Here is a 23,159-nt window from a genome sequence, read left to right as displayed (position 1 = left end):
GTATTTATTAGACCATGTGTCCTGGAATTGTCCTGATGTCACATTTTCTATGTCATTGGTCCACAGTGTTCAGTCTCACTTGCTAGTGGCTCATTATTTTTCTCTTTGTAAAATAAATTCAAGATAAGTATGCAAGATCTTTCTGTGACATAATGCTGCAATGTTCTCCTACAAATTTGGTATCTACAGGTTTTAATTGTTGTTTTGTCACTACGTCATGTCCAAACTTTGTGACCCCATGGACTGCAGGACCCCAGGCTACACTATACTTCAATATCTCCCATAGTTACTCTAATTCATGTCCATTGAGTCAATGATGCTATGTAACCACCTCATCCTCTGCTGCTCCTTTCTCCTCCTGCCCTCAATCTTTCACAGCATCAGAGTTTTTCCAATGAGTTGGCTCTTCGCATCAGGTGGCCAAAGTATTGGAGCTTCAGCTTCAGCATCAGTCCTTCCAGTGAATATTCATGGTTGATTCTATTGGGACTGACTGGTTTGTCCTCTCTGCAGCCCAAGGGACTCTCAAGCAGCCCCACAGTTCAAAAGCATCAATTCTTCAGCATTCAGCCTTATTTATGGTCCAGCTCTCACATCACACATGACAATTGGAAAAACCATAGCTTTGACTATACAGACCTTTGTCGGCAAAGTGATGTGTCTGCTTTTTAATATGCCATCTTAAGCTTCCCAGGGGGCACAAGTGTTTAAGAACCCACCTGTAAATGCAGGAGACATAAGAGATGTGGGTTCGATCCCTGAGTCAGGAAGTTTGCCTGGAGGAGGGCATGGCAACCCATTCCAGTATTCTTGCCTGGGAAATCTCATTAACAGAGGAGCCTGGAGGGCTACGGTTCATAGGGATGCAGAGCCGGACACAATACTGAAGTGATTTAGCCCACCTGCTTGTTTGTCATATCTTCTTCCAAGGAGCAAGCATCTTTTAATTTCATGGCTTCAGTCACCATCCATAGGGATTTTGGAGCCCAAGAAAATAAAATCTGTCACTACTTGTACTTTTTCCCCTTCTATTTGCCATAAAGTGATGGGACCAGATGCCATGATCTTAGATTTCTGAATGTTGAGTTTCAAGCCAGTTTTTTCACTCTCCTCTTTCACACTCATCAAGAGGCCCTTTAGTTCCTCTTCACTCTCTCCCATTACAGTGGTATCATCTGCATATCTGAGGTTTTTGATATTTCTCCCAGCAATCTTGATTCAAGCTTGTGATTCATCCAGCCCGGCATTTCGCATGCTATACTCTGCATATAAGTTAAATAAGAGGACTGGCAATACAGCCATGCCATACTCCTTTCCCAATTTGGAACCAGGCTGTTGTTCCATGTCTGGTTCTAACTGTTACTTCTTGACCTGCATACAGGTTTCTCAGGAGACAAGTAAGGTGGGTTGGGATTTCCATCTCCTTAAGAACTTTCCAGTTTGTTGTTATCCACACAAAGTTTTTACTGTAGTCAATGAAACAGAAGTAGATGTCCTGGAATTCCTTTGCTTTCTTCATGATCCCATGAATGTTGGCAATGTGATCTCTGGTTCCTCTGCCTCCTTGAAACCCAGTTTGTACATCTGGAATTTCTTGGTTCATGTACTGCTGAAGCCTAGCTCAAGGATTTTAAGCATAATCTTACTAGCATGTGAAATGAGCACAATTGCATAATAATTTGAACAATCTTTGGTATTGCCCTTCTTGGGACTGGAATGAAAACTGACCTTTTCCAGTCCTGTTCAAGCACAGTATATGTCAATACCACAGAACTTGATGATTGAAGTTTTGTATACTGTACATGAATCATGAAGTATGTATCTCTCAATCTTCCACTTGGTTTCATAATTTTAATAGATGAATTCATTTAAAAGAACCAAAAGCAAACAAACAAGTAGAAAAGGAAGTATAGACACAGTCTCCAAAACAGTACCAGTTCTTAGAATTTAAGGTCAAAAGAACACATTAATGAATGATGCAGGGAGGAGAGTTTATATGAGGTTGAACCATCTATTCTTCTGTCCCATTTGAACTATGAGTGACAGGCAGCTGATGTCCTGGTTTCTAATTTTTACAGGGAAGCAGGGGAGACTACAAATGCCCAGAGCAGTCTGGGGAACAGCAAGATAATACATATATTATATGTATCAGTATATTATATTTATCACATGTTTTTATATCCACCTTTTTATGAATAGTTGTGAAATTGATCACATTTGTAAATTCTTATTACCACCACTAAAATTAAGATACAGAACCATTCCATCACCCTAAAGAACTTGCTTTGCCAACCATCCCCACCTCTGCAACCCTTGAAAACTGCTGATGCCTTGGTTTCCAATTATTTGTAACTAGGCAGAAGAGACCACAAAGGCCCACAACAGCCTGGGGAGCAGCTTGATATTCTAAAATATATATGCTAATATAATAATTACATATACATATCAGAAAATTGATATTGCTAAAATTTTATTAAAATACAGATCATGATCTGATACCTCAGTTTTATACGCACTCTGGTTTTGATGCATAGATCTGTGAAACTTTATCACACATATAGGCTCATGCTGCTGCTGCTGCTGCTAAGTCGCTTCAGTCGTGTCCGACTCTGTGTGACCCCATAGATGGCAGCCCACCAGGCTCCCCCGTCCCTGGGATTCTCTAGGCAAGAACACCGGAGTGGGTTTCCATTTCCTTCTCCAAAGCATGAAAGTGAAAATTGAAAGTGAAGTCGCTCAGTCGTGTCCGACTCTTAGCAACCCCATGGACTGCAGCCCACCAGGCTCTTCTGTCCATGGGATTTTCCAGGCAAGAGTACTGGAATGGGGTGCCATTGCCTTCTCTGATAGGCTCTTTTTACTACCATTAAAATCATGACATAGACTTATTCCATCTCTCTAAAGAAACCCTCTTTGCACACCCTCCTGAGACCTGCCGTTCTTACAATCCAGGTCATTACTGATCTCCTTTCATCTCTGTATTTTGTCCTGTTGAGAATGTTGTATAAGTAGAATCACACTATGTATACAATCATAATAATCCAGTAAGTGTAATCATACACCATGTAGCCTCTGAGATTAATTTTTTTTTACTCAGCGTAACATCCTGAGATCCATCTAGACTATTGCATATATCAATAATCTTTTCTTTTTAATCACTACAGACTGTCCCCAACTTATGATAATTCAATTTAAGATTTTTGACTTTACAGTAGTGAGAAAGTGGTATGCTTTCAGTAGAAACCATACTTGGAATATTGAAGTTTTATCTTTTCCTGGACCAGCAACATGTAGTATGATATTTCCTGGTGATTCTGTGCAGCAGCAGTGAGCTGAGCTCCTGGCCAGCCTCAAAATTATGAGTGTAAACAACTAACACATTTACAGCCATTTCATACCCATATAACCATTCTGATTTTCACTTTCAGTACAGTACTCAACACATTCATAAGATTTTCATCATTTTAGTATAAAATAGACTGTGTGAGACAATTTTTTCCCAACTGTAGGCTAATGTAAGTATTGGCCACATTTAAGGGAAGCTAACGCTTCCCTGATAGCTGAGTTGGTAAAGAATTTGCTGCAAAGCAGGAGACCCTGGTTTGATTCCTGGGTTAGAAAGTTCCTCTGGAGAAGGGATAGGCTACCCATTCCAGTATTCTTGGGTTTCCCTTGTGGCTCACCTGGTTAAGAATCAACTTGCAATGCAGGAGACCTATGTTCGATCCCTGGATTAGGAAGATGCCCTGGAGAAGGGAAAGACTACCCACTCCATTAGCCTGGCCTGGAGAATTCCATAGAGGGTCCATAGGGTCACAAAGAGTCAGACACGACTGAGCGACTTTCACTTTCAAGGGAAGCTAGGTTAAATATATTAGATGGGTTATCATTTTTAAATTTTTAATTTATTTTTATTGAAGTATAGTTTCTTTACAATGTTAGTTTCTGCAATGCAGCAAAGAAAATCTGTTATACATGTATACATTTATCTCCACTCTTTTTTAGATTTCCTTCCCATATTAAATGAACTTTTGACTTACCATTGTTTCAACTTAAAATGATTTATTACAAAATAACCCTACTGAAGTTGAGAAAGACGTATAAATAGTATCTCATTGTGTAAATGTACTGCAGGATATTTACCTGTTCATTCAGTGAAGATCACTGGTTAATTTCTAGTACTAATGTACATATTTTTGTGTGAACATAAAGTTTTACTTTCTCAAGCATAAATACCCAGGAGTGTGATTGCTGGGTTGTTCAGTAAGTGAATATTTAAGTTTATGTGAAACTCTTGGATTGTTTTCTAGAATGACTGGGCCGTTCCCCCACCAGCAATGCATGAGTGATACAATTTCTCTGCTTCCTTGCCAGAACTTGGTATTGTCAGTAATTTTCATTTTAGCCCTTATGATAGATGTAAAGTGGTTTCTGTTTGTAATTTTAATTTGGCTTTCCCTAATATAATTTTAGTGGTATAGTCTTTGGATTTTCTACATAGATAATCACGTTACCAGCAAATGGTGGCAGTTTTACTTTTTCTTTCCACTCTATTAGGTTGTTACATCTACTTTCTTTATCGCACTGGCTCCAACATCTAGCCCTGTACGGAAGGAGAGACGAGAATGGACACTCTGGTTTTGTTCTCTTTATTAAAGAAAATCATAGTCTTTTACTAGTAAGAATACCATTAGCTATTGAGGAGATTCCCTACTCTTCTTGTGTTGCTCAGAGTTTTCACCATATCTGACTACTGAATTTTTGCAAATCCTTTTTTTCTGACTAGATTAATATGATGATATGATTTTTCTTTTCTACCCTGTTAATATGGTGAATTCCATCTATAGATTTTCAATATTAAAGTGTCTTGCACTCTTGAAAGAAAGTACATTTGTGCTTGGTATATTATTCATTTTATATATCAATGAATTTTACTTGCTAAAATATTTTCAGAAATTTGTATCTATCTTCAAGACAAAAGATATTTCCCTGTAGTTTTTGATTCTTTATGGTCTTTGTCTGATTTGACTATCAGGCTAATATTAGCCTCATAAAATGAGTGAAGAATTCTTTTCTTTCTATTTTCTGCAAGAAACTGTATATAATTCAATGTTTGACAGAATTCTTCAGTGACACTGAGTCGAGGATTTTTTTTTTAATTAAAACTTCAATTTCTTCATAGACATCATGACTTCAGCTTTCTCTGGCCCCTGCTCTGAGGAGAGATGAGGAGGAGCAACCCCTGGAGCCCACAATGAGGTTTGGGGACAGACAGCAGGTGCCTCCAGAGCACTGTGCCTCTGCACAGAAGTAGGTTCCTGCATCTGAGAGCTGGGCAGCTGTGAGGTTCAGGGAGCTGTGCTGTCTGGACTCTCCAAACCGACCTGTCAGTCTGTGCTGTGTCTTCACTTCTCTACCCTTAGCTAATATCATCAAGAGGACAGGACTACCCCCAGGCCTCTGCTTATACCACTGTAAGCTGCTTAAAATGCTTGAGGAATTGCAGTACGTGGTGAAGTTCTCTCCTTCTTGCAGAAGCGAGAATTCAGTAAAATGCTTTATCTGTTATCCATTCATTTCTGTTCAGAAAAGCAATGAGAAGTAACAGAGAAAGTCTGATTAGATGTTTATTGTCTCAGCTATAATGGTCTCTTTCATTCTTCTTGTGTATTTTCTCCTTCTTTCCATGTCTCCTTCCCCAACATCCTCTATCTTCCACATTTTAGTTTCTATGTTTTTCTCAATATCCTGCTCTCAGCCATAAAATCCCACTCCTACAGTTGCCTGCAGATAAGATTCCTCTGTGCTGAATTTTCCGGGAGCAATCAGGGAAACCCCAAACTCACGTGATATTTGTATCCATAAGATCAACACTGGTGCTAACAGTAGCATCTCCCTTTTCTTCCTCTTCAGAAAGAGTTGCTGAATCGGCCTGCTCCTAAAAGGGTTTCCTTTGTATCAGCTTCTTCCAGACCTATAGAAATGTAGCCTATACTGCCTTTTGGAAAGAAAATAGAAATAGAAAGGAGTGACTACAATTTGAGACAGCCAATCAGATTTACTACCTTATTACCAGCCCATCTTCCCCAGGGAGTGTTTATGTTTGCAGATGCTGCCCCTCTGTGACTGGATCAGAAATTGCTGATCCGTCAGTTCAATTCAGTTCAGTTCAGTTCAGTCGCTCAGTCGTGTCCGACTCTTTGCGACCCCATGAATCGCAGCATGCCAGGCCTCCCTGTCCATCACCAACTCCTGGAGTTCACTCAGACTCACGTCCATCGAGTCAGTGATGCCATCCAGCCATCTCATCCTCTGTCGTCCCCTTCTCCTCCTGCCCCCAATCCCTCCCAGCATCAGAGTCTTTTCCAATGAGTCAACTCTTCGCATGAGGTGGCCAAAGTACTGGAGCTTCAGCTTCAGCATCATTCCTTTCAAAGAAATCCCAGGGCTGATCTCCTTCAGAATGGACTGGTTGGATCTCCTTGCAGTCCAAGGGACTCTCAAGAGTCTTCTCTAACACCACAGTTCAAAGGCATCAATTATTCTTTGTTCAGCCTTCTTCACAATCCAACTCTCACATCCGTACATGACCACTGGAAAAACCATAGCCTTGACTAGACGGATCTTTGTTGGCAAAGTAATGCCTCTGCTTTTTAATATGCTATCTAGGTTGGTCATAACTTTCCTTCCAAGGAGTAAGCGTCTTTTAATTTCATGGCTTCAGTCACCATCTGCAGTGATTTTGGAGCCCCCCAAAATAAATTCTGACACTGTTTCCACTGTTTCCCTATCTATTTCCCATGAAGTGATGGGACCGGATGCCATGATCTTCGTTTTCTGAATGTTGAGCTTTAAGCCAACTTTTTGACTCTCCACTTTCACTTTCATCAAGAGGCTTTTGAGTTCCTCTTCACTTTCTGCCATAAGGGTGGTGTCATCTGCATATCTGAGGTTATTGATATTTCTCCCAGCAATCTTGATTCCAGCTTGTGTTTCTTCCAGTCCAGCGTTTCTCATGATGTACTCTGCAGAGAAGTTAAATAAGCAGGGTGACAATATATAGCCCTGACATACTCCTTTTCCTATTTGGAACCCGTCTGTTGTTCCATGTTCAGTTCTAACTGTTGCTTCTTGACCTGCATACAGATTTCTCAAGAGGCAGATCAGGTGGTCTGGTATTCCCATCTCTTTCAGAATGTTCCACAGTTTATTGTGATCCACACAGTCAAAGGCTTTGGCATAGTCAATAAAGCAGAAATAGATGTTTTTCTGGAACTCTTACTTTTTCCATGATCCAGCAGATGTTGGCAATTTGATCTCTGGTTCCTCTGCCTTTTCTAAAACCACTTGAACATCTGGAAGTTCATAGTTCACGTACTGCTGAAGCCTGGCTTGGAGAATTTTGAGCATTACTTTACTAGCGTGTGAGATGAGTGCAATTGTGTGGTAGTTTGAGCATCTTTGGCATTGCCTTTCTTTGGGATTGGAATGAAAACTGACGTTTTCAAGTCCTGTGGCCACTGCTGAGTTTTCCAAATTTGCTGGCATATTGAGTGCAGCACTTTCACAGCATCATCTTTCAGGATTTGAAATAGCTCAACTGGAATTCCATCACCTCCACTAGCTTTGTTCGTAGTGGTGCTTTCTAAGGCCCACTTGACTTCACATTCCAGGATGTCTGGCTCTAGGTCAGTGATCATACCATCTTGATTATCTGGGTCATGAAGATCTTTTTTGTACAGTTCTTCTGTGTATTCTTGCCACCTCTTCTTAATATCTTCTGCTTCTGTGAGGTCCATACCATTTCTGTCCTTTATCCAGGCCATCTTTGCATGAAATGTTCCTTAGTATCTCTATTTAATACCTGGTAAATAGTGGTTACTCAAACATTTGTTGAATGATAAAGAAATATGTATGTTTGCATATGTGAGAATTTGAATGCAAATGTCCCAAAGAGCAATTTAAAAGTGCCCTTCCATGAATGTAAACAGTCAGGAGTTGCTTGTAGCTATTTAGAAATGTTACCTTTGGAAAACTGTGTGAGCCCCAGTAACCCTAGTTCTCCCATAACAAATTATCACAAATTTGATGGCTCCAAAAAACAAGAATCGGTTCCCTTCAACCCGGAGGGCAGAAGTCTGACAACAAGGTGTCAGCAGGAACATACTCCTTCCAAATGTTCTAGGAGAGACTGCTTCCTTGCCTCTTCCGGCTTCTGGTGGCTCCATGTGGTCCTTTGCTTGTGACTGTGTACCTCCGACCTCCTCCTCCATCGAGAAGACCTCACAAGGACTTCCTGGTGAGGAAGGACATGCTTCTCACCTGTGTGTTTCTTAAAAGGACACTTGTCACTGGATTGAGGCCCCACCAAGACAATCCAGTATGGTTGGATTTTGATATCCTTTGCTTAATTATATTTGAAAAGGTTCTTTGTTAAATTTGAGTTCACATTCACAGTTTCCATGGGTTAGGATGTGAATGTATCTTTCAGGGCTGGCGCTCCAACCCTCTATAGGGTCCTTAATATCTTTGAAGTGTTGCCACGTAATTATACAAACAGTAGAAATCTCAAAACTTTAAAGTCAAAAGTAAATTTGAATCTGAATTACTTTATATATAGAAACAGAAAGAGAAGCAGGTTTAGGATGTAATGGTAAAGGAAAATCCCATAAGTTAACAAAGCTCTTTGAAATGCACATCATTGGGATAACTTTTCCTTTTCAGGCATGTTGGATTTGAACTCCAAATGAAGACAAATCTAGGAATGCTGTGCTGGTGAAGGCTCCACTCCCACCCTAAAAGAGCAAGGGGTCTGGAGCAGCACTTGGGATGTTTTAAAAGTTCCCTGGTCTTCATGCAGATCAGGAGCCCTGCCGCAGTTTACACAGAAGGATGTAAACCAAGACAGAATAGTCACCCACTGGAGAAGGTTGCCCTTTCCCAACTCACACCATTGTATTTGCTATAGTCTATCTCCAAGTCTTGTGCTGTGAAGGAGATATTTGCTAAATGAAAAGAAGAGAACCTGACCGTGCTTTGGTTTATGGACTAAAAGGAATCTCTTCATGCCTTGTAGGAAACAGTTTGAATGAATATAAATATAAGATGGCCCTCAGTAGCAAATATTCCTGTCAAATCATCTTAAGAGGGGACCAGATCCAAGAATACTTATAATTAAATATTAGCAATATTATCCTCTGAGATTTCACATAAGAAGTAATGTTGCTTGAACTGGGCTGTAAAGGTTCACTACATATATGTGTTTTAAACAAGTACTTGGGAAAAACCATTCTGACCAAAGAGGACAGCATCTGCAAAGGTTCAGATTAAGGAAAGAGCATAATACCAGCATAAATGGTTTTATTTTAAAGTGGCTGATGTACATCTACAGTATGTGGCAGAAAAGGGTGAATGAGAAAACTAGAAGCAACTCAGGGAAACATTGTACATTGCCTTGTAATTCTTAATATAACATTTGATCTTTACAATTTCTGATGGTTCCTCATTATCCAAAGATGAGCAGGAAGCAAACTAATTATATGTATATATATACATATATATGTTATTGTTGTTCAGTCGCTAAGTACTGTCCAATTCTTTATGACCCATGAACTACAGCATGCCAGGCTCCTCTGTCCATGGGATTTCCCAGGCAAGAATACCAGAGTGGGTTGCCATTTCTTCTACAATACATACAGACATACATATAATATATATATATATATATATATATATATATATATATTTGGTCATGTAGAAGTCAGATTCAAAGAGTTAAGAGTAAAGGCAGGAAGAGATTTAAGAGGCCCTTGCAGTTATCCAAGTGAGAGGTGCTAAATTCTTTGATGAGGGGAGCTGCAAGGAGTATAGAGATGAGGAAGTGGGTGTGGGTGCTATTTGAGAAGTAAACTGACATGACCTTAATGATTATTAAGGTCTATGTGCTTCATTAGCACTCTGGTGCCAGTTTGCCATTTGGAACATGTTTATTCTATCAGCTCATGTGGAAACTAGTGGCCAAAGTTGCACACTAGTCACTCAGTCATGTCCAACTCTTTGTGATCCCATGGACTATAGCCCACCAGGTTCCTCTGCCAGGCAAGAATACTGGAATGGGTAGCCATTCCCTTCTCCAGGGCATCTTCCTGACCCAGGAATCGAACACAGCTCTCCTGCATTGTGGGAAGATTCTTTATCATCTGCGCCATCAGAGAAGCCCAATATGATATTAAACTGGTGGGTTATTTGGAAATGTGCAAAATGAGCATAGGACCAGAAAATTGACCAGCTTCATATACCTGTAAATTACTAAGCAAGAAACTCAGATTCTGGAGTTCAGTTACTTATTCATTATCACAGTTACAATATAAACTAGGGGAAAAACCAAGTTTGGTAGGAAATTTCACCTATCGATACTTCTTCAAGATATCAAAGTGATTTTTAAAAATGCAAAACAGCCACATAGTAAAGAAATGACATATAGATGTCCATGTAGTGGGAAGTTTGAACTAAAGCAAAACCAAAATCTCCAATGAGTTAAATGAGACAGAATTGACTGTTCTGGTATAAAACATGCAGACTTCCATGCCAGATGTGTGAGACAGCATATCCCAATATTACATTCATGCACATAAGGAAATACCATAAAGACTAGCTCTTAGGATGTAGCAACAGTGAAGGGTAAATAATATCCAGGTATAACCACATTATTTTAGAGAGGTTTGAGTACTATCTAGTTCACTTGGGATCATGGGAAAAGAGGAGGCTAGGAATTAGAATTAATGATATGGCCAATATACTGGTGGTAGTGGATATTAGTGATGTTTAGGAACTGTCCAGTTAGTTGAGGAAGCTACAGTGACTGGAATGCCTGTTTATTTATGTCTGCATTTCCCCCTGATTACCAAAAACAGTCATTCATTGAATTTCCCTTTTCCTCCAGACAATGGCTCTTCGTCAATGCTGGTCCCAGAGCAGCAGCAGGCATGGGTTTGGGTATGGGCTGCAGAGGGCTGAGGGGCACTGTGTGGAGGCACAGAGGTAGGTGGCTGAGTCTTCAGGCTGGGATCCTCTGACGTACATGGAGCTGTAGCCCTCCTTAGTATTCAGAGTGACTCTCACTCATCCTTGCTTATTTTCATCCCCATTTACACTTATTACAAACAAGTTCTTGGGGCTCTTTACAGGTTCCCATCTGTACCAGTGTAAAGCATAGAAAGAGCTGGAAGGGAAACTGCAGGTGAAATTGGTGCTCTCTCATTCCTGAACCCACAGCAAGGGAGGACGCTGTTCCACAGTCAAGAGGCTGCTCACTCCTGTTCAGAAAGACAAGGTCACACATAGAAACTGATTTCTCTACAGTGCTCATTGCCTTCACACATTCCCAAATAGAAACTTGAGGTGTCTGACTGCATCCACCTCCTACACCATCACCACCCAGACTGTTCAGAATGTCTTCAGCATCCCCAGGACTTACGGCCAAGATGAAGCCACAGGATCAGCCATGAGGCTGGCAAAGTGTTCCTCTTCATTTATCCTGATCAAGTATCCTCAGGAGAGGAACGTTCTGCAGCCTAGATCTGTGAAACATGCTGCTTCAGAAAATAGTTTTCTGTACCTGGTTGCCCAACCAATCAGAGACAAGACCACATACATGTGCTAGAAACACACCAACCATTTCTGCCCTAGAATCAGTTTCTTGTGGTTCAAAATGAAGGATCAAACACTGCTTTCTTGAGACCAACTTCACAAACATTGAGATGAGCTCACTACACAAAGAGAACTGACAACCTTTCAGAAGTGGGCTGCTTAATCATGGACTGCTACTATTCACCTTGAGAGAGTGGGATGGTAATATGTGACATGAATCCCGCTTTGTATTTTAAGCAAAATTTTTAAAACTTTCAGATTCCCCAAATAGAAATGTTCACCCACACAATGTGCTGAATTTTCTTTTGCTTCATGTACATTATTCTAATATGAAAGTTACACAAAAGAGTTAGTATTATTTCTAATTTACAAGTAACAAAAACTGAAGCTCAAAGAGTTTGGGTGATTAACTCAATGTGAAATATCAGGTAATTGGCATAGTAAGAACTAGAACGCTTATCTATCTGGTATGGAGTCTATGGTGTTTGGAATCTGTCATGCCCCTATGTTTGTGACATTCTGTAAATATTTTAAATGTCAGAATAACATATTTAAACAGGAATCTGCTTATTGATTTTCTTTCTTTTTAAAAAAAATTTATTGATGTCAATCATTTTTAATATCTTTATTGAATTTATTATATTACTTCTGTTTTTTTTTAATATTTTTGTTTTTTGGGGACAAGGGATATGGGATCTTAGCTCCCTGAGCAAGTATCAAACCAGCACAGCACCCACTCATTGGATAAGCACTTTAAAGACAATACAATACTGTATTAAGATCGAGAGTTACTCTTGGGATAAGGAAAGGCCTGTTCTCTAAGTAAGGTATGGAGGGAGGGCTCCACTCTGACACTTACACTGCAACACCAGGCAAGGTATTGAACCTCTCTCATGTTCAATTTCCATTTCTGTGAATAGTCAGTATCCTTCTGCTGGGCACTGGGTTCACAGTGGCATTCATCATCTCATTGACTTCTAAGAACCCTGCATGCTAGATTCTATCAATATCCACATTGCAGATGTGAGGAAACTGAAGCATAAAAATAATTAAGTGATACTGCCAAGATCACTCAACTAATGAGTGATAGGTCTGGAAACATAAGCCAAGTCTTCCATCTCAGGCACTGTTACACTGCCTCCCTAAAATAGTGTGGACCCAACTTGAAGGTTAGGATAGGAGCTGAGTGAGAGCACCCCTGAAAACCGCCTTGCACAGCACTGCCACAGCTTGGGCTCTCAGTCAGCTACAGGCAACGCATGGAACGCTGAGGACTGAGGGCCAGACTCTCAAATTGCAAAGGAGTCTATCCACAAGATAGAGCTTAATATTTTTGAGGTATATTTGGCAGTTTAAATGGTAGATTTCATGTATTTTCATAAGTTTCCATGGTCTATCATGTTCTTACTGTTCAGGGAAAATCGGTTCATTAGGGTGTTATATTGAGAGATTGAGATGTTGTTGTTGGAATGAATATACCAAGCAGTGTTTACTATGATTGTTTAGTTTTTTCCCCATTATTGAGTCTTGCTCCCATTCTCAGAATATTTCTATACTATACTACAAAAAAGGACAGAGCAGTAGAAACAATTTCACTTACCAGAAGAAGGGAAAAAGAAAACAGCCCTTTATGCAATAATTCTGAGCTTCCTTTCCAAGGTAGCCTATTACTTGCCAGTCAAAATCATCACATGCAAGATGTTACTAGAAAACATGAAGATACTTTTTAGCCAACCCAATATTTGGCATTTGAACTCAATTATTTTCACATCTGGTAAAGTGAAGTGAAGTCGTTCAGTCGTGTCTGACTCTTTGTGACCCCATGGACTGTAGCCTACCAGGCTCCTCCATCCATGGGATGTTCTAGGCAAGAGTACTGGAGTGGGTTGCCATTTCCTTCTCCAGGGGATCTTACCAACTCAGGAATCGAACCCTGGTCTCCTGCATTGCAGGCAGACGCTTTAACCTCTGAGCTACCAGGGAAGCCTCACCTCTGCTTGGCAAAGATTAAAAACCAGGCAGTTCTCCCGAATCTTCTCTCTCCTTTGATTTCTGCATTGAGACGTTTACTGACTTTGGTTCAACAATGGCAGCCCCAGTTGTGACTAGCATGCATGCGTACATGCTTACTTGCTCAATCTTTGAAACCCTTTGGACTGTAGCCAGCCGGGGTCCTCAGTCCGTGGGATTCTACAGGCGCATAATGCACGTGACTAGACTTCCCCGCAATTTAATCCATGATCACTAGAGGGCGGCAAGGAGCCCAGGGTAAGTGTCTCAAAATATTGAGCAGGACACCAGCTGGCAGTGCTTCCGCTTTCATTCTTGCTACGCAGTCGCTGGAGCCTGATTCTCTGGGAATGCAAATAGTAACACTAAGATAAAGCATTCACAAAGGTGTGACATTTGAGTTTTCAGAGGTGCACCATGTAAATGTTGTGAGGGATAGCATCACGGCAGAGAAGGCACAGGCAAGGGGCACAGGTCTTGATATACAATATGCTTGGAGTGTTAAAGGAGTAATATCTCATCTTTTCCTGTAGCCTCTTGTTTTTCCAGGCACACTACAACTAACAAACTTGCTAAAGTATAGCACTATTAACTGGCTAGTGGAAGATTTCCTCATCTACTGATCCTGGGGCAATTTGTACTTAGATTTGGCATCTTCTTTCCTAGTTGCCTTTAGGTTCCAGTTTAGACTTGTAATGTCGCCATCACTGAGACATCCAGCCACTTGTCTTAGATCCAAGTGCTTCTCCATACCCAAATCTTTCTCTTAAGAAGTCCTGTAAATGGTACACTCTGGAAGACAATAGAAGTTTGAGACACTTCTCAGAGGAAAATTATGTCTCATTTCTCAAAGATTAAAAAAAATTGAAATAGTAAAACCTGTCTCTTACGGTTTTTATACTTAGATAATGGCTGGGAGGGATTGGGGGCAGGAGGAAAAGGGGACGACAGAGGATGCGATGGCTGGATGGCATCACTGACTCGATGGATGGAAGTTTGAGTGAACTCTGGGAGTTGGTGATGGACAGGGAGGCCTGGCGTGCTGCGATTCATGGGGTCACAAAGAGTCGGACACGACTGAGCGACTGAACTGAACTCAACTGAATGGATCAGAAATGCATCCTACAGTACCTGATATATAGTAAGTTCAATAAATATCAACTTTGTTTATTTTACTAACTCCTGCCTTTCCTTCATGGTCCAGGTCTGTGACCTGCTTCACCCCCGCCCTCCACACACATCAATTTAGTGATGAATTCTAGGACATTTACTTAATCACTTGCTTTCCTGGAGATAGTCATTATTTTTCCTTATCCTTTTGGTGCCATATCCAACTATCTACATTGATACACTCAGGGTGCTTAAAGGACACAGATGGTTTGATTTTGGTTTCCCTAAAAATAGCATATTCAAAAGCAGAGACATTACTTTGCCAACAAAAGTCCGTCTAGTCAAGGCTATGGTTTTTCCAGTGGTCATGTATGGATGTGAGATTTGGACTGTGAAGAAAGCTGAGTGCCGAAGAATTGATGCTTTTGAACTGTGGTGTTGGAGAAGACTCTTGAGAGTCCCTTGGACTGCAAGGAGATCCAACCAGTCGATTCTAAAGGAGATCAGTCCTGGGTGTTCTTTGGAAGGAATGATGAAACTCCAGTACTTTGGCCACCTCATGTGAAGAGTTGACTCATTGGAAAAGACTCTGATGCTGGGAGGGATTTGGGAGCAGGAGGAGAAGGGGCTGACAGAGGATGAGATGGCTGGATGGCATCACCGACTCGATGGACATGAGTCTGGGTGAACTCCAGGAATTGGTGATGGACAGGGAGGCCTGGCATGCTACGATTCATGGGGTCGCAAAGACTCGGACAAGACTGAGCAACTGAACTGAACTGAAAAATAGGGAAATCAAGGACATATTGCATGTTTACTAGCTGTTGGCTATAATATTTCAGATTTGGATCTCTAAGATATTCCCATACTTATTAACTATTTTCTCTCCTTATTGATTTATGAGCTTTTAATATGTCCTGCATTTGGGTCCTTACTCAGGACTGTGTATTGCATATATAGCCTTCCAGTGGGCACTGACTTTCCACTTTCTTAGCAGTGATTTCTAACAAACAAAAGCAATTTAAGAATATACTTTCATGCTCATAAGGAGCTCCCTTGAAACTTACTTGTTTTCTTTAGAAACTTTAGAAATGCTTACCTTTTGTGACTGCTATTGCTTGTAATGAGACATCAGGTATCATTCTTAATGACGTTTTCCAGAATACAACATATCAATTTCCCTCAGTATTAGCAAGATTTTTTTTCCACTAAAATAGACCCTTGGATTTGTCTTTAAACCTCTGCAAACTTCTGCCAAAACTGCAGTGGTGGACTTGCAGAATTCCTTATTTATCTTTATGACTTTCCACAGAACATTGCTCCTGAATAAAGAGCTTGTTTTATAGAAAGTCAAGTACAACAGTGAGTGAAGGTTCCTGCTATGACCCAAGAGATTATGGAGTGGGACCATGTAATTCTCCAGGGCAGAATACTGGTGTAGGTAGCCGTTCCTTTCTCCAGGGGATCTTCCCAACCCAGAGACTGAACCCAAGTCTCCCACATTGCAGGTGGATTCTTTACCAGCTGAGCCACGATGGAAGCCTGAGAATAGTGGAGTGGGTAGCTTCTCCCTTCTCCAGTGGCTCTTCCCAACCCAGGAATCAAACTGGGCTTTCCTGCACTGTAGGCAGATATTTTTTTAGCAACTGAGCTATCAGGGAAGCCCAGATAATGGACGAGTTAGTTATAAATGCCATTTACAATCATGTGGTCATTTGCAGTAACAGAAACTATAATAGTTATGAAGTTATTTACATTTTACATGAATATGTTTATGTACACATTCAGTTGAGTTCAGTTCAGTCGCTCAGTCGTGTCCGACTCTTTGTGACCCCATGAATTGCAGCACGCCAGGCCTCCCTGTCTATCACCAACTCCCGGAGTTCACTGGGACTCACGTCCATCAAGTCAGTGATGCCATCCAGCCATCTCATCCTCTGTCGTCCCCTTCTCCTCTTGCCCCCAATCCCTCCCAGCATCAGAGTCTTTTCCAATGAGTCAACTCTTCGCATGAGGTGGCCAAAGTAATGGAGTTTCAGTTTTAGCATCATTCCTTCCAAAGAAATCCCAGGGCTGATCTCCTTCAAAATGAACTGGTTGGATCTCCTTGCAGTCCAAGGGACTCTCAAGAGTCTTCTCCAACACCACAGTTCAAAGGCATCAATTCTTCGTCACTCAGCCTTCTTCACAGTCCAACTCTCACATCCATACATGACCACAGGAAAAACCATAGCCTTGACTAGAAGGACCTTTGTTGGCAAAGTAATGTCTCTGCTTTTTAATATGCTATCTAGGTTGGTCATAACTTTCCTTCCAAGGAGTAAGCATCTTTTAATTTCATGGCTGCAGCCACCATCTGCAGCGATTTTGGAGCCCCAAAAAAATAAAGTCTGACACTGTTTCCACTGTTTCCCCATCTATTTCCCATGAAGTGATGGGACCAGATGCCATGATCTTCGTTTTCTGAATGTTGAGCTTTAAGCCAACTTTTTCACTCTCCACTTTCACTTTCATCAAGAGGCTTCTTAGTTCCTCTTCACTTTCTGCCATAAGGGTGGTGTCATCTGCATATCTGAGGTTATTGATATTTCTCCCAACAATCTTGATTCCAGCTTGTGCTTCTTCCAGCCCAGCATTTCTCATGGTGTACTCTGCATAGAAGTTAAATAAGCAGGGTGACAATATACAGCCTTGATGTACTCCTTTTCCCATTTGGAACCAGTCTGTTGTTCCATGTCCAGTTCTAATATGTCCAGTTGTAACTGGACATGAATTTACTATGGGCATGGGTTTACTGAAATACCATATGGACTTTTAACACATTTGTTGGCTTATAGTTATGGAAGATGAACTGAATGAGAATACCAGTTGATATTAAATAAATATTTTTTGTATCCATTTTTCTAAAATCAGGAGAATTCCCTGCTTCTTTGCAGGGGACTCTAGTTAAACATAATTTTAATCTTTCAAAATATATGGTGTCAACCACTTTATGAGAAACACAATGTACTGGGAATTTTAATGGAAGAAATAATTTTGTATTGGAATAAACTAAAGTTTCACATGACCTATTTCACTAATAATGACAGGAAAAGGAGTAAAGAGAGGAAAGAAGGAAAAGAGAGAGGGAAGGAGGAAGGAAAAGAAATGGAAATTGAAGGAAATGATTAATGAATTTATGAATGAATAAATATTTTCAAATATAACCCTGTCTTCATTATGAAATCTGTGTGAGGTTGACTCTCTCTTCTATTTTTATAGAATATCTAACCCACCCTTTCAATGTTTTATTGCATCCCTAGCAATTATTAGTAACATCAGTCATGAATATTTCTTTACTCAATAAATATTTATTGAACACCTACTATATGTTGGGTACTGGGCTGATGACTGAGAACACTTCAATAAGCAAAAGGAATGAAAATATATGTTTCAGGAATAATGAAGTGAGGAAAAGGAAAGTGAGCTCAAAGTCTGTGAAGAGGAAGAAATGAGTGAAAAAGTGACTGGAGGGATATGCTGGTGTTTGGAAAGTGCTACAGCACCTCTCATTGCACTTTCCAAGACCTCAGTACAAGTATCTGTTCCTTCATCTCTGACTCATGAATCAAAGCAATTTCCAAAGCATGGTAAACACAGCAATTTACATTTAGCTATGCTAAAGCTGAAACTCCAGTACTTTGGCCACCTCATGTGAAGAGTTGACTCATTTGAAAAGACTCTGATGCTGGGAAGGATTGGGGACAGGAGGAGAAGGGGACGACAGAGGATGAGAAGGCTGGATGGCATCACCGACTCGATGGACATGAGTTTGAGTGAACTCCGGGAGTTGGTGATGGACAGGGAGGCCTGGCGTGCTGTGATTCATGGGGTCGCAAAGAGTTGGACACGACTGAGGGACTGAACTGAACTGAATTGAACTGAACACATTCTACTCAGGAGGATAGATCTCTGTCTTTTTGATGATCCAAGAATATTATGTTAGTGATGCTGCTCACATCAAGGACTGGAATACCTCTCTATTATTTTCCTGTCTTGTGCTCTAATTTCCTCTAAATCTTTTCTCCTGGGGAAAATGTGTGGCTAATAAGGAGCTAAGGATGTTTCAGAATCTTGCTACAATCAGTAACACATCGTTCTACTGCCATTTGGATATTTAGAGGACTAGCATGTTTCTTTACAGAATTAAGGATTATTGCTTTTCTCGAGTCACAACATATGCTTTTTATTCTAACACTTGACATTTTGCCATGAAATGTTTCACCTTCTGGGATGTGTATTGTGATTCATTCCACTGACTTTCCAATTGACTCATTATTTTGGGGCTTTCTTCTTCCTATTGCTTCCAGTGAGGCCACGTTGAGAAACAAATGCTGAGATTTTGGAGCTTGACATTAGCAGATTTAAAAATAAATGTAACAGTTGGGCTAAGACATATTAACTGAATATGCTGCTGCTGCTGAGTAGCTTCAGTCATGTCCGACTCTTAGCGACCCCATGGACTGCAGCCTACCAGGCTCCTCCGTCCATGGGATTTTCCAGGCAAGTGTACTGGAGTGGAGTGCCATTGCCATCTCTGTAACTGAATATAGGCAACTTTTAAAATCTCTTTGAGGCTTAGCTTTCTAATAGGTAGCATAGGTCTCAGAATAACTCACTAAATGGTAATGAAGATTAAAAGATACATTCAGGACATTTTAATAAGACAGTGATGTTAAAGCCAAAAAGAAACAAATGTATGATAGATTTGACAGTATAAGACTAAAGACAACATCATTTAAAAAATAAATGGTAGTATGTTAGAGTAAAACATAATAACAAATATAAACATTGAAATATTAAGTAAGATATCAAAATAATTCTAGCAAATAAAAATAAAACTAACCACTTACTCCTTGGAAGGAAAGTTATGACCAACCTAGATAGCATATTGAAAAGCAGAGACATTACTTTGCCAACAAAGGTCCTTCTAGTCAAGGCTATGGTTTTTCCTGTGGTCATGTATGGATGTGAGAGTTGGACTATAAAGAAAGCCGGGCGCCGAAGAATTGATGCTTTTGAACTGTGGTGTTGGAGAAGACTCTTGAGAGTCCCTTGGACTGCAAGGAGATCCAATCAGTCCATTCTAAAGGAGATTAGTCCTGGGTGTTCTTTGGAAGGAATGATGCTAAAGCTGAAACTCCAGTACTTTGGCCACCTCATTCGAAGAGTTGACTCATTGGAAAAGACTCTGATGCTGGGAGGGATTGGGGGCATGAGGAGAAGGAGACAACAGAGGATGAGATGGCTGGATGGCATCACTGACTCAATGGACATGAGTTTGAGTAAACTTCGGGAGTTGGTGATGGACAGGGAGGCCTGGCATGCTGCGATTCATGGGGTCGCAAAGAATTGGACACAACTGAGTGACTGAACTGAACTGAATGGAAAAAATGGTCAAAAGATAGGAATAAACATATGACCAAGGTTGAATGAAAGAGTGCCAGTATACAGAGAAAAAAATTGCTCAAAAGCACTAGGGATCAGTAAAATGCCATAGATAAAGTATATTAGGATTGCTAAAATGAAAAAGGCTGATAATTCTCAATTTTTGGAAGATGCAAACTGCACCTTCTCACTCCCTGTTGGTTGAAGTATAACTGTTTATACCACTTGAATAGAAATTGTCACTTTATCAAAAAAAATTTAAATGTACCTTATTTTGCAAACACCCATTCCAGTTTCAGAAATTCCATTACAATAGACATATCTCCATATATACAAAAGTCAATCTACAAAGATATATAAAGACAACACTCTTTATGATAGCACAGTAATAGAAACAAATATTTATTAATGGAAAAGGAGTTAATAATAGAATATTTCAGAGTACTACATAGACATTATAAAGAATACTGGACCACTTCCCAGGTGCCACAGTGGTAAAGAATCCACCTACAATGCAGGAGACAAAGGACCAGGTTTGATCCCTGGATTGGGAAGATCTTATGGAGAAGGACATGGTAACCCACTCCAATATTCTTTCCTAGAAAATCCCATGGACAGAGGAGGCTGGAGGGCTACAGTTCTTGAGTTGGCAAAGAGTTGGACATGAAAAAAGTCTTTGGAACAATGAGAATTATTTGTATTTTTCTCACTTTTAGGTTAAGACTAACACACTGGAACTAACATTTTATTGACACAAGAAAGAACCATGAAAAATTGCTCATGCTTCTCACTTTATTTCTATCTTGTAATTAGGATTCTTAGTATACCCATAATTTGTCTCAGCCACATCAACCAATGAAGCACTTATTCCTTGTCCTTTTTTTCTTTTCTTTATGCATCTTCTTCCCTTCTCCTTCCCTTCATTTTCCTCATCTCTTACTGCTCTCTGACTCTCCTTCTAGAGTGACTCTAGATTTGCTCTCGTGACTGCTCCCCCTGCTGTGTCCCCCCTTCTTCCCACAAGAGAGATACTGCACAGGTGCAGCCCCATCTGCCCCAGTGTGCCTCTCTCAGGACACAGTAGTACACAGCGGTGTCTCTCAGGGTGACCTGGGGCAGAACCAAGATGCTGGACTTTCTGTCTGAAGTGATGGTCAGAGAGGCCATGCTGCTGTTCACTGTGTCTCGTAAGCCATGAATGACATACTGTGGACTCTGCTTGGGATATTGCCAATACCAATATATACACTCATTTCCACTAATGGTAGAGTCGTTACAAGGCAGGGTTACCTCCTCTCCTTCAGGATAACCCATGGAGCTGGGCTGGGTGGTCTTAGCATCAAACACGTTCCCTGGGGGGTTAAGAAATCAAATTAACTCCAGAGCACAAATCAGTGTAATTCTGTGGATCAAAGGCATAAACCTCCTGTAACTATCTGGCCCTAACCCCTATTCCAGTGTTTCTACTTATGTCCTGTAAAAATATTGTGGATGTTCATTATTGGATTGCAAGGAAATCAAACCAGTTATCCTAAAGGAAATGAGTCCTAAATATTCACTGGAGAGACTGACGCTGAAACTGAAGCTCCAATACTTTGTCCACTTGCTGAGAAGAGCTGATTCATTGGAAAATACCATGATTCTGGGAAAGACTGAAGGCAAAAGGAGAAGGGGGCATCAGAGGATGAGATGGTTAAACAGCATCACAGTCTCAATTGACATGAATTTGAGCATAATCCAGGAGATAGTAGAGGACAGAGGAGCCTAGCATACTGATGTCCATTTGGTCATAAAAAAAATTGGATACAACTTAGCAACTGGACAACAACAAAATTATAGATACCAAAGATACGTGGCAAGAATCAGAGATTCCATAAGCTTTGTTCCATGGGTCCTTGCCTTAATAAGCCCAGACAATTCTTACAACCTGCTTACTGCTAAGAACTCTTCTGGTATCGTGGCTATCATTTAAACCATAATGTAGAAGACTGGCCTCTTTAGCAAACCCACAGATCATTTCTCAGTTCCATCACTATAATGCAGAATAAAGCACAGAGAGAAGAGTAGAGAGTAAGTGACTCTGTGTGGCCCTTTGCCCTCAAAGTCATCCCCTGTAGACACAGAACACTTACCCAAGGTCAGAAACACAGTTACTCCAGTCACCAGCCTCATACTTCAAAGACAAGCTAGGACCATGGGCCCAGAGCTCAGGCTTGTGTCTCATCCTTGGCTTGAGGAGGTTCCAGAGAACAGAGGCAACAGCTGTCAGTAAAAACTTACAACCAGTGCAGATACTGCTGTGTTGTTGCCAGGACCTTCTCAGCCAATGATCAGGCAGTTCCTTATCTATGTCTTCCTCCCAGGTTTTAGTCATGTCCCCCAAAGATGGTGAAACATCCCCAGCTCACAGTGAAATCATCTATGAAGTTTAATGTCTGGCTCTGGAAAAGGAACATCAATCACATTGATGTGTCTATGCACAACCATTGGTCTTTCATTTGTTTCTTAAGAAACTGGCTGATGCTCCATGAAGCTTGAGGAACACAGTGTTTAATCCCAGAAAAATGTACTGAGCTCTGTGTTGTAAAATGATGAAAACTTCCATCCATATTCCAGAAAATTGATTGGAGATTCAAAAGTAGGCAGTGATGTGCTCTGGGAGACAGGAAAAGTTAATAACATTGAGACTAATAGCTACACATCCTAGAACTTGCAGCAGCTCTTGTAAGGGTTCCTGGAATCATGCATCTATTGCCAACTAGGTAGACATTTTCCATGCATTTGTTCTTAATAAACTAACTGATTGACATAGATGGTGTTCACCTTCTCCTTGAACACTGGTCCTTAATCCTCATGTTCCCTATGCCGATGCTTGTGGATGTTGTGCAGCAAGGATGCTAAGGCAGAGGAATAGACAGAAATGAAGGCAAACAAAGTGGAGGTGGGGTGGAGGTGGGTGTGAG

The 23,159-nt window shown here is 40.7% G+C and overlaps 1 long non-coding RNA gene and 1 gene segment (V, D, J or C); both read right to left on the bottom strand.

Moving 5' to 3' along the window:
* The window catches only part of LOC102415345, a gene marked incomplete in the record, with an annotated part of 786,957 nt that overhangs the window by 687,770 nt on the left and 76,028 nt on the right, over positions 1 to 23,159 (bottom strand).
* On the bottom strand, positions 10,444 to 22,450 carry LOC112577827. Of its 3 annotated transcripts, none has more exons than XR_006542941.2 (5): positions 22,329 to 22,449; positions 13,780 to 14,003; positions 13,250 to 13,353; positions 11,477 to 11,579; positions 10,444 to 11,315 (listed from the first exon to the last, which is right to left on the bottom strand). It is a non-coding gene; the product is annotated as an uncharacterized LOC112577827 (long non-coding RNA). The 3 variants fall into 3 exon arrangements; XR_006542940.2 differs by lacking the exon at positions 13,780 to 14,003 and adding an exon at positions 21,487 to 21,548 and having other exon boundaries at positions 22,329 to 22,447; XR_006542942.2 differs by lacking the exon at positions 13,780 to 14,003 and having other exon boundaries at positions 22,329 to 22,450.

Source organism: Bubalus bubalis, chromosome 11, assembly GCF_019923935.1.
Source record: "Bubalus bubalis isolate 160015118507 breed Murrah chromosome 11, NDDB_SH_1, whole genome shotgun sequence".
Lineage (NCBI taxonomy): Eukaryota > Metazoa > Chordata > Mammalia > Artiodactyla > Bovidae > Bubalus > Bubalus bubalis.
The sequence above is the reverse complement of the archived record's forward strand: the minus strand, read 5'-3'. Positions and strand labels throughout refer to the sequence as shown.